The sequence below is a fragment of the Herpailurus yagouaroundi genome, unplaced genomic scaffold (genome assembly GCF_014898765.1).
Source record: "Herpailurus yagouaroundi ecotype Mexico unplaced genomic scaffold, PumYag 160, whole genome shotgun sequence".
NCBI classification, from domain to species: Eukaryota; Metazoa; Chordata; class Mammalia; order Carnivora; family Felidae; genus Herpailurus; species Herpailurus yagouaroundi.
The window spans coordinates 54,248,732-54,259,747 of NW_024412401.1; the positions used below are offsets into that span (position 1 = coordinate 54,248,732).

Below are 11,016 nucleotides of genomic sequence, written 5' to 3' on the forward strand. Positions count from 1 at the left end.
CGGCCTCTACCTCAGGAGGCTGCCTGGGGGGTTACACGGGGTAGAGCCCTGGCACAGCGCGGGGCAGGGTCCTCACTCACACGGCCCGGGGACTCAGGCCACAAGGGCAGGAACAGTGCCAGGCGCAGAGCACCTAGCGGGCCTACACCTCCTCATCGCCTGCATGGCCCCCTCCCACCCTACAGCCCACCCCCCGCCCCGGCCCCCAAGCTAAGCATTCACCCTTCAAATGTCAGCTTATACATCTGCCCCATCAGAGAAGGCTTCCCTCCCCTCCGCTCCCGTGCCCCAGACTAGGTCAGGTCCCCTGCTATATCTGCTTAGCAGCCTATATTTCTTTGTGTCACTTGCCACAACCCAATTAAATAAACGTAATTAGTTACTGAACATGACTCCCTCACTAGAACAGAAGTTGCATCCAGGGAGGGGCAGGAGCTCAGTCAGTAGCGTATCTCTAGCGGCTACCACGGTCTCTGGTATGGTTGACTAAAGGGTAGGACTTAAAATATTTCTTAAATAAATGCACAAGGCTGAATTCTGCCTTCGAAACAGCACAACCTGAACCTCATCCTTCCACGTGACAAGCATAAAATACTTGTGAACAGCTATCATTTTTCTACTTTCTTCCCCTTTTTAACAAAACTTTCTGTCTTGGCAATTATCTCATATTAAATAAGCACATAAAATAGGCATATACGTGTGTGTGTGTATATTCCAAAGTGTTTTTTTTTTTTTAAACATTAATTTATTTTTGAGAGACAGAGAGAGACAGAGTACAAGCAGGGGAGGGAGAGAGAGCGGGGGAGACACAGACTCTGAAGCAGGCTCCAGGCTCTGAGCCATCAGCACAGAATGGGGCTCGAAACCACAAACCGTGAGATCATGGCCTGAGCCGAAGCCGGACGCTCAACCGACTGAGCCCCCAAGGTGCCCCTATCCCAAAGTGTTTTAAAATGTGGGCCCTTTAGGGGCGCCTGGGTGGCTCAGTCGGTTAAGCGTCCGACTTCAGCTCAGGTCACGATCTTGCGGTCCCATGAGTTCGAGCCCCGTGTCAGGCTCTGGGCTGATGGCTCAGAGCCTGGAGCCTGCTTCCGATTCTGTGTCTCCCTCTCTCTCTGCCCCTCCCCCATTCATGCTCGCGCTCTCTCTCTCTCTCTCTCTCTCTCTGTCTCAAAAATAAATAAAAACATTAAAAAAAAAATTTAGGGGCGCCTGGGTGGCTCAGTTGGTTGAGCGTCTGACTTCACCTCAGGTCATGATCTCCCGGTCCGTGGGTTCGTGCCCCGCGTCGGGCTCTGTGCTGACAGCTCAGAGCCTGGAGCCTGTTTCGGATTCTGTGTCTCCCTCTTTCTCTGACCCTCCCCTGTTCATGCTCTCTATCTCAAAAATAAATAAATGTTAAAAAAAAAAAATTAAAAAAAAAATTTAAAATGTGGGCCCTTCGAACTAAATGTGGGTACAGTGTAATCATGAGCTGGCAGCCCCAGGAGGAGCAGGGATTACCTGTCTGGTCCCCCAGTGGGCACCCCGGGCCTACTGCAGGATCTGGCAGAGAAGAGGCAAATATACCCTGTTCGGGTCAGCAAAGATTTCACCACCTTCTCCGGTAGCCTTTGCAGGGTGGGAAATAGAGCGAGAAAGCTGAGCCGCACACGCTGCGCGCGACGCCCCATCAGCGGGCGTGCGAAAACCCTTTGCTGGCCTGTGACGTCAAAGTCGAGCTAGTGGATGGAGCAACTCTCTAACAAGTAACAGCTCTTGCCCCAGACGACCGGGTAACTACATTTCCTTGTGGAGCACACTCCAGGCATTAAAATCCAACGGTCCTCGGTGGCATCGTGCAAGTGTGTGTACTTCCAAAAAGGCCAGCCAAATCGTTCAGACGGGGAGTGCTTGCCTGGCCACAGTCACTCCGTCAAGTAAAGAACCGGAATTAAAACACAGAAGCCTCTACTATTCCGCATCCTAAAGTCAGCTGTAGTCCAGTGAGTCATACAGACTTCCTCTTACAATTCATCCTAGTTGGATCTTTTACCTGCCTGAAAAGGAGTATCCCAGGGAAGGGTGAAATTGGGATATACGCAAGACGAGATCTCGTAGCCTGCCCAGCCAAGATCGCCACCGGAGACAAAGGGACTGGCACAGGAAATCAGAATGTCTTTTGTCCAATGCTCAACACGAAGAGTTCTTAAATTCTTTATCCCTAGGCCAAAAAACGGCTCATCGTAACAAACTGTCATCAATCTAATGTCGACAAGTCAAAGGCCACCTGCCGTTATTTATATTTTTAACTGCGTATTGACTTATCCATTTATATTTAAATCCTGTCCTATGGAGGTACTGCTAGGTAACATCGTCCTCGTCAGGCAAGTGCAATGTGGCCTGTGAACTCCCTGATCGGAGGTGAGGAATGTTGAAGACCCTCTTTAAAGCTGTGGATGGAAACACCTTCAGAGCATAACAGGGTCAAGTCACATTCTTAATCTTCAAGAGCCCAATCAAAAAAAGAAACACGCCCCCAGATCTAGATGTTTCCTCTTTCATATCTGACTCAAAAGACGCATTCTCATCTAGAGATGGAACTTCCTACAAGCAGTCTTTTTGAATGAATCAATGAATGAATGAATGAATGAATGAATGAATAAAGGGTAAGTCTGAGGAAGAAGAGGGCTCTGTGCTTTTAGTATTCTGAGATTAAACAGAAAGAGCTCAGGTCAATGTTTCCATAGTTCACCTTAATTTCATTCTTAAGGTGTTTACAGAGAGATGGCTTATATACTTAGGATTACACTCAAACTCCAGCTTAACAGGCACGTACAGCTGCCATCAGCAGAACCCCACACACCTTTTTTCACATCCCTCTGTCCTGGGCAAGGTGCATTACACGCTGTGAGACAGCTAAGAGCTCTGCATCCCTTTATGAAATACCTAAAATGCCTTTAGAAAGTATTTTATCTGAAAACATCAGTCGAGTATTCAGACTTTTGGCAAACCATGCCAAGGCATCATGCGTGTGGCCTTCTATCCCACGATGCCTTAGAACTGCGAATCCCATCAAATAGGTACCTGCATAACATACCGCCTGAGACGATTTTATACATGCTTGTCTATGAGGTAAAAATGAAGGCAGGTGTCTCGTCACCATAACTTGCTTCCCGTGCTCAAGTCTTTCATCTAAAAAATTCAAAGACAATTCAGATACGGGTTCAGGCACAGACGGACTATTTTACAGGACAGGCAGAGCAGAACCAGCACTCCATTATGTTAATAATAAAGATAACAGCAGTAACGATACGCTGGTACACCACTGCGTTCAGCGCTGGCTCGGTAACAGTCTCGGGTGATTTCCTCGAGCAATCTTCCACCAAGTGAACAAAGCTGCCTTCAGCACAGATGCATCCAAAAAGGGTGAGACACTAGCTGCCATTCCCTCTTCCCACGACACACAGGAAGAAGGAGAAGGGGTTAGGAAACACCACTCTGCATGTGAGCGTGAAGCACCTGATGGAGAAACCTGCCAAAACGTGTAGTTGTGGCTGACTTCCCCGCCCTCGCAGCTGCACACCCTCTCAAGGTCACATGAACCGGGCCAGGGGAGCTCCAGATTTGCCATTCAGAATTTTTGCCATTAGGGACCTGGAAGGACAACTTGCTGAAGCTTATGCCCCATTTCAAAGGTGAATCTTGTAGAACTTGTCTGTAGGGATGGAGCTTGGTCTCAGTAAGATATATCTCTTCTATAAATAATAATGTTTCTTTTAGCCTGAACCAAAATTATTTACCAAGAAAATACACATCAGACAAGTATCATGCATGTTTCAAAGAGCCACTCTACCGAGCTTCCCCTAAAAGAAATCTGAGCAAACTGCAAGATTTCTTTAAGTTTCAAGTTCCTAGGACTAAAACAGAAACACCCCAGGAAAATCAAAGGGCACAGGCTTTGACACTTCAGGATAGTGGTTCTCAAATGTGGTCCCGGCAACAGCAGCATCACCGGGGGATTTGTTAGAAATGCAGACCCCTGGGCCTTGTGCCACACGTCTGAATCAGGAACTGTGAGGGTGGGGTCTTCTGGGGGATTCTGATGCCCTTATTAAAGGTGAGAACCACTGGCCCAGGAAGCAGAAGGATGAAGCCAAAAAACAGTAAAAATATAAATTTGGGGGTGCCTGCATGGCTCAGTTGGTTAAGCGTCCGTCCCACTTCGGCTCAGGTCATGATCTCGCAGTCTGTGAGTTCGAGCCCCACGTCAGGTTCTGTGCTGACAGCTCAGAGCCCGGAGCCTGCTTAAGATTCTGTGTCTGTCTGTCTGTCTGTCTGTCTCTCTGCCCCTCTCCTGCTCACACACACTCTCTCTCTCAAAAATAAACATTAAAGGTGCCTGGGTGGCTCAGTCGGTTGAGCGTCCGACTTAGGCTCAGGTCACGATCTCGCGGTTCGTGAGTTCCAGCCCTGCGTCGGGCTCTGCGCTGCAGCTCAGAGCCTGGAGCCCGCTTCGGATGCTGTGTCCCCCTCTCTCTCTGCCCCACCCCTGCTTGTGCTCTGTCTCTCTCTGTCCTTCAGAAATGAATGAACATAAAAAAAATTTAATAAAATAAACATTTAAAAAGCCACAAAAATACACATACATATTTAATATATAATTTTAAAAATAATTTGAGGTTCAAAGGGAAAAAAATACGTAATGCCTAAACCTTGGAAAAAAGCCCAGTGGAATTTTGCCAAGTGCTAAAGGTACCAGCACAGACTGAACTCCGAGCCTGACAAGCACTTAGCAACTTACATACCTGAGATCTCCACTTCTAATTTTTTTTAATGTGGCATTTAAGTCAAATTCCCTGACAAGTGTAAAGAATCATTCGATGTAGAAGTTTAACAAGATGATGTACGACCCAAACAGTACACAGGTCCACCTCTGAAAGGCTTGGGCCTTTCCCACCTACTGGTTAAAAAAAAAAAAAAAGTTTTTAATAAAGCCCAAGTCCATTTTTAAGAGGAGTAATCTGTCTAGAATAATCAGCTGGGCTGCAAGCTGGGTCTATAAAGTTCCTGAATGGATCTGTAGGAATTGTTTGGTGGTGACAGGACAGGAAGGGATATTTGGTCCAAAGCTTCCAGCAGATTTTCAGAGGGGAACTGAGGCGCCCCAAAAGTTAAGAACCACTAACTTATGAATGAGTTTATGAGATTAGCAGTTCGTGTCATTTATCAAAGCGAAAGATGAAATGTTTGGGCTCCGAAGTCAACCAACAGGGTTCAAATCCCAGTTGAGAAGCTGTGAAAGTGACCTTAGGCCTCAGTTTCCCCATCTTCCTCACCTGTCTCTTAAGGCTGTGGGAAGAGTTAACGGGGATCATGCACGTAAAATAGCACCGTGTCAGGCACATAAGTACTCAATAAATACAAACTTGATTATAACAATATTACTACTAAATGAAATGTATTGCTGGGTACATGAAGCTTCAGTCTACCCATGTAACAACTTGTATGTGCAACATTGATAAAACCATTCTATAACTCGAAATGGATACACTTCATGTTTGCTGCTGTGCTCCGTGAACTATTCAAAGTAGCGCTGGTCTTAATGCAGACATTAAGGTCACTATATCTGTTCTTTCTTATCACCCCCTACTGAGCCTCCCATCACCAACAGAAAGGCAAAACTGTCCCTGGTTACTCAAATAATGCTTCGTGGTCTCTCCCACCATTATCTTTACTTTAGAAAGTGACCTGTGAATTCTAGGCCAGTCACTACCAGGCCTTGGTATCAAAGCTGAGGTTTTAAGGCACTTTACTCACTAGATGATAATCTGAATTCATTCAACCTTAAAAAGTTTTCTGTTACCTTTTGCTGGTTCCCAGGACAGAACAAAAGTTAGCACTGCACAAGGGACAAGAAGAAACTGGCGAGGTCCTAAGATCATATATCTTTAATATATATATATATATTTTATTCTCCCCCCCCAAAAGAGACATTAGATATTAAATGACTAACCTCTAGCAACTATAGGCTTAAAAAGTAAACCAGAAAAAGGATAATCTCAAATTGCTGATGGCAGACCTCTTTCAGACCAATTTAAATGGCCAAAAATGAGGAATATTGTTAAGCAAACTAGATTATACTAAACACAGGGGGGAATCTCAAGTGTGAGTATATGTTAATTATACACACATATATTTTTAAAGCAAAAAGCTACAGGTTTGAATGTTACTGAGTATACTTTGCTTTCATGCTTAAGCTCAGCTCCTTACATGACAAACAAAACTAATATAAATAAAACCAATCTCTCAAAGAGAGATTTATAATGTGAAGAATTTACAGAGGGTTACCTCTTAAAGCATCATGTGATACAAAGGAAAGGATACAGAAGTCATCACTCACTGGGTCAGGCTAAGGGTCACCAATGTGCTTAGTTATTTTTAAATTTTTAATGTTTATTTTTTTTGAGAGATACAAAGACAGAGCACAAGCAGGGGAGGAGCAGAGAGAGAGGGAGACACAGAATCCGAACTAGGCTCCAGGCTCCGAGCTGTCAGCGCAGAGCCCGACGCGGGGCTGGAACTCACGAACCGCGAGATCATGACCTGAGCCGAAGTTGGATGCTTAACCGACTGAGCCACCCAGGCGCCCCAATGTGCTTAGTTATTATAAAGCCGTTAACACTTTGAGTCAATCAATTGAGTCAGAATGTTTAACTGAAGCCCCAGGAGGACTTGAAATCCCAGAAATTCAGACTTAGAAACACTCTAATTCCCAAGCCAACTCTCTTACTTCACAGACGAAGAAGCTTAAGCTTAGAGAACTTCGATGGCTTGTTAAAAGTCAAGAGCTATCTGATTTTTAGCAAAGGCCTAAAACAGTTGATGCATCGCTGTACTTGGTTCCTCTGCATCCAAGAGTATACTGTTAATTCCAGGAAAAGCTAGTCCACTGTGGCTCTGGAACCTGGAAAAGAACATACCTGTACCCTAACAAATGGGGAAAGGACAGAGCTACGGGATCAAGTCAACTGTAATTCAGAGCCCAAAACTCACCCAGCACTACACACCCACCGAAGGGTAGAAACTATCTTAGGAAATGCCTTTGCAATAAATTATACATCAAAGGAAAAATAGCCAAATTGACACTCGAAGCCACTGGTCCTCAACCTCTGGCGTACATCAGAATCACCTACAACTGCCTCCAAAATATATACCCAGGGTATCCTTGGAGACCAAGCATGTGGGCCCGTGTACTATGGGACTGGACATCTGCGCATGGAGGTTCTGATGAACACGGCTGCTTGAGATCGCGTGTTCCCGGCGATTTTGTGATTCCGTAAACATTACACAGACAGGTGTATCTTTGATTTGCCCTGGGAAGACTGTTCAGTTTCGGCCCACAAATGACACCAAGCATGCACAAAACGCATCGGATTACGCCGCAACAGTAGCCGTGTGACATGCCCTCACTCTTAACCCAGGGAGGAAGGGTACAAGCGAGTCACAGGATTCGAGACACTCCAAGTTAGTGAAGCGGGGTACTGAAGGCCTGTAGCCGCCCAAGAGTCTGTCTAACTAGGAATTTAGAAACACACGAAGCCCTCAGGACACGAGGAAATGCACGAAGGGAAGAAAGCTTCCATCATCCACCTTTCCAGGCACCTGATGGAAGAGGGTTTTAGTAAGATATTAACTTTAGTAAGAGGATATTTTCATTTTACATCCTCTATAAATACCCCTTAAGTTTACGCCAGGTGGTTAGGGGAAGACTTCGCTGCTCCCCAGGGCAATAGCGGAGAATGTTTCAGTGTTTCTGAGGGGCTTCATTTGCCTGATGCACGACTGTTACGGGTACATTCCCCTACACAACCCTAAATCAGCCCTCCCATTTGCATACTCCAGGTTTACTCAGGAATGTTCAACTTCAGAATCACAGGTGGCTGCTCCGCAAATCAAGGGCTCCCCGAAGACTCGGTTTGATAAACGCTTCCTGAAATTTACAGCCCCGCCTCGCCGGCGTGTTTGAATTCCGATGACTCCAAGTGGATCCCGAAATTATAAATCAAAGCATCTCAGAAGAGTATTATTCTATTTTAGTACTTTTACAGCTTAGTCTATGCAAAGTGAAGTGCTATTTCCAGGCTTTCTATTAACAAAACAAAACAAAACAAAACAAAAAAACAGCAACGATTTTAGTAGGACTTCTTTCGGCAGTAAACGTGTCCTTTTATAAAAACATCACACACTTGCCGGCCTAATTTAGACTCACGTGTTTACAAGCACAAAGGCTGCCATCCCAAAGGAAGCTCAGGTGTAGGAGCCCCTATCCCTGTTGGAGGCCCCATAGCTGGACACAACGGACCCCTCTTCAACACGAGACGCGCACGCACGGGCACCTGCGCACAAACTCCGGCCGATCGGTTCCAGCCACTTAATTAGAATGACAGGCCGGCTCCGGTCAAGCAACATCCACACGGACCAAGCGGGAGTAGCAACAAGGCCGGGAGCACAGTCTCGGAACCCACAGCTGAACACCCTGCGGACGGGACCCTGGGCCACCAGCCCCAATCTCTCTGGGCCTCAGTTTCCTCCCCTGGGAAATGGAGGCGTCCACAGCGGCCGCCTCTCCCCGTCGCCGCAGGGACTGGAGGAGAGGGCGACCGCCGAGCACCAACCCGCCCGGGGAGCGCTCCACTAACGCGAGCGCTTGCTCTCGGGAGGGCCGCGCCCCCTCCCCCGACCAGCCCCCGAATCCAAAACACACGGAGCACAACTCGCTCGCAGGAAGCACAAAGAGCTTTAATCCTCCAAGGTCTCTCGGCCCGCGGGCTCGTCGTCTTCCAGTTCCGCAAACGAATGAATGGGCGTCGAGGAGCGGCTCCGCAAACAGCTAGCCGCCGCCGAGGCTTCACCTCGGCCGCCTTGGAGGCAACTGTCTCTGACCGTCAAGCAAACACCCACGAGCACACGCGGAGCGAGGCGCCCCAGTCCCGCGAATTTCAGCGGACGCGCCGGGAGTGCAGGCGAGTCCCGGGTGCCCACGGGCTGCCTCCATTCATTCTCCGCCCCCCCCCCCCCCCCGGAAAGCCCCAGCACCAGCCGCCCTCCCCCACCGGCCCTGCCCCTCCGGCCGGGGGTCTCTCCCCTGCCCTCCGCACCCCGCGGGAGCCTGTCACCCCGCCGAGCGAGGGGCTGGCGAAGGGGCCCGCCTCACCCCTGCCCTCGGCACCGCGCCCCGGGGGTGCAGCCGTCCCCTCGGCCGCCGAGGAGGGGCGAGGTGCTGGTCCGGCCCGCCTCTCCTCCCCAGGGACTCTCGCCAGCTCTGCGGGGCCCCGCCAGAGACAGCACGTAATCAGAGGGAGGGGACAGCCCTCCGGACACCCCTTCCCGGGCTTCCCTCTCCAGCAAGTGAGCCCCCTGCCCCAGCCCCTCGGGCCCCCCCCCGACCGGGGTCGTGGTGCCAGGGGTGCCCCGAGAAGCCCCCGTGGAAAGGAGGGGGGCGACACCCCCATACTCACCCACCGTCTCCTCCCCCTCAGCTGTTTACCTCACAGTTCCTCCAGCCTACAGGGCGCCGCCATCTTGGACGTACAGCACCTCCCCCGTCGTGAAATGCCCACGACCGCTGCAGCCTCCGCCACGAAAAAGAGTGCCCAGCTGGGTCTCCCCTCCCCCTCGGCCCCAGCGGCAGATGACCGCGGCCGGCAGCCCCGTTGGACGGAAGAGGCCGTCCTGCTCATTACTGGTGGTGAGAACCGGCCGAGAAAGAGCCCAGGAGAGTTTGTAAGGTCGGGGGGGGCGGGGACGGGCGGAAGGATCCCGAAAGGAGGCCGCTGAGAGATCTTGTGACTCTGAAGGAGGCGAAAAGAAGGGCCGGCGCGGCGGGAGGAGCCACGCGCGGGAGCGAGGGGCGGGGCGGAGGTCACGTGCTCGGGCGGCCGGGAGGGGCCGTGCAAGAGGCGTAAACAAGGTGGCCCGGCTGGGTGTGGTTGGGGTGCCTGCTGCCTTCCCCCTCGTCCCCTCTGCCCTTGCAGACCCAGTTGTTCCCTCCTCCCCGAACCCCTTCCCGGGGCCTCTCTCTCTCTCTCTCTCTCTCTGTCTCTCTCTCTCTCCCTCCCTGTAACCCGCCGCAGAGCCGCGATCATGTTTCCCAAAGAGCCCCTGGGGCCCGCGTGGGTGAAGGGTCCGCTCTGGAGCCTTGGAGGAGTGGCTTTTCACTCCATCCGGGCAGCCTTCGTTCCTTTGCAGAATATTCGCAAAACCCCACCTCTGAGACTGTGAAGAAAGAACCACACTGGCGTCTGCCCTCAGGTTGCCAACGCCTCAGACCTCATCACGACAGTTGTGGACAACCACCCTAATCGGAGCAGACAGCTTTGAAATGAAGCAGCCTTAATCCCGTCCCTTCTATTTCCTAGCTGTCTACCGGCTTAGACCTGACAAGTCTTAAAGTCGGCGGGGGCCTCAGTTTCTTCCTCTGGGAAATGAGCATAATAGCATTCCTCAAGTGAGAATTCAAGCCCCGAGCATAGTAAAATGCTCAACAGGTGATGTTCTTTATCAGAGGCCAGAGCAGCATGACAGAGCAGGCAGAGAGTGAGATGAGCCTAACGGAATTTGAAAGGCTTTTTGAAGGAATGGGCATCTGCTTTGTTTTTAAAGGAAAGGTAGGTTGTATGAAATAGAAATGGGAGAGGCGGTTGGGAGGCCGGAAGCACCAACGAATCAAGAGCCTGGAGGCAGTAAGTGCTGGGTGCCTTCTGGGAAGAGCAAGTTTTGTCTTGGGAACCAGTTGGGTCACAATGCCAGGCAGCTTGTGATACAAGGGGCCAGGTGCATCAGTGGCCAGAACAGTGGGTGCTGTCGGAATTCGGAGAGGCCCAGTGTCGCCCAGGTGGGGCTGCTGCTAGCTTGTCTGGTGCTTTGCGAGAATTAGACACCCCTTCTGAGACCGTAGCCCATGTGAGCAGAGCCCAGGGTGTATTTCAGCCCTGTCCTCTAGCCCCCGATCCTCCTGGATTGAGCAGTGCACAG

General features: G+C 50.1%; 1 protein-coding gene and 1 long non-coding RNA gene across 12 annotated transcripts in view; one reads left to right on the plus strand and one right to left on the minus strand.

Moving 5' to 3' along the window:
* TSC1 (TSC complex subunit 1) overlaps nucleotides 1-9,638 on the minus strand; it is a 46,436-nt gene extending 36,798 nt beyond the window's left edge. For 4 of the 11 annotated variants that reach the window (XM_040482753.1, XM_040482750.1, XM_040482752.1 and 1 more), the window contains exon 1: nucleotides 9,501-9,583. The gene's annotated coding sequence lies outside the window, so the exon portion shown is untranslated. Of the gene's footprint in view, nucleotides 1-3,066; nucleotides 3,092-9,196; nucleotides 9,219-9,500 lie in introns of those variants that run through there. The other 7 variants (XM_040482746.1, XM_040482756.1, XM_040482754.1 and 4 more) reach the window with 4 other exon arrangements.
* LOC121035153 (uncharacterized) lies at nucleotides 9,628-10,774 on the plus strand. The gene is made up of 2 exons (XR_005792774.1): nucleotides 9,628-9,730; nucleotides 10,231-10,774. It is a non-coding gene; the product is annotated as an uncharacterized LOC121035153 (long non-coding RNA).
* The last annotated feature ends 242 nt before the right edge of the window (nucleotides 10,775-11,016 follow it).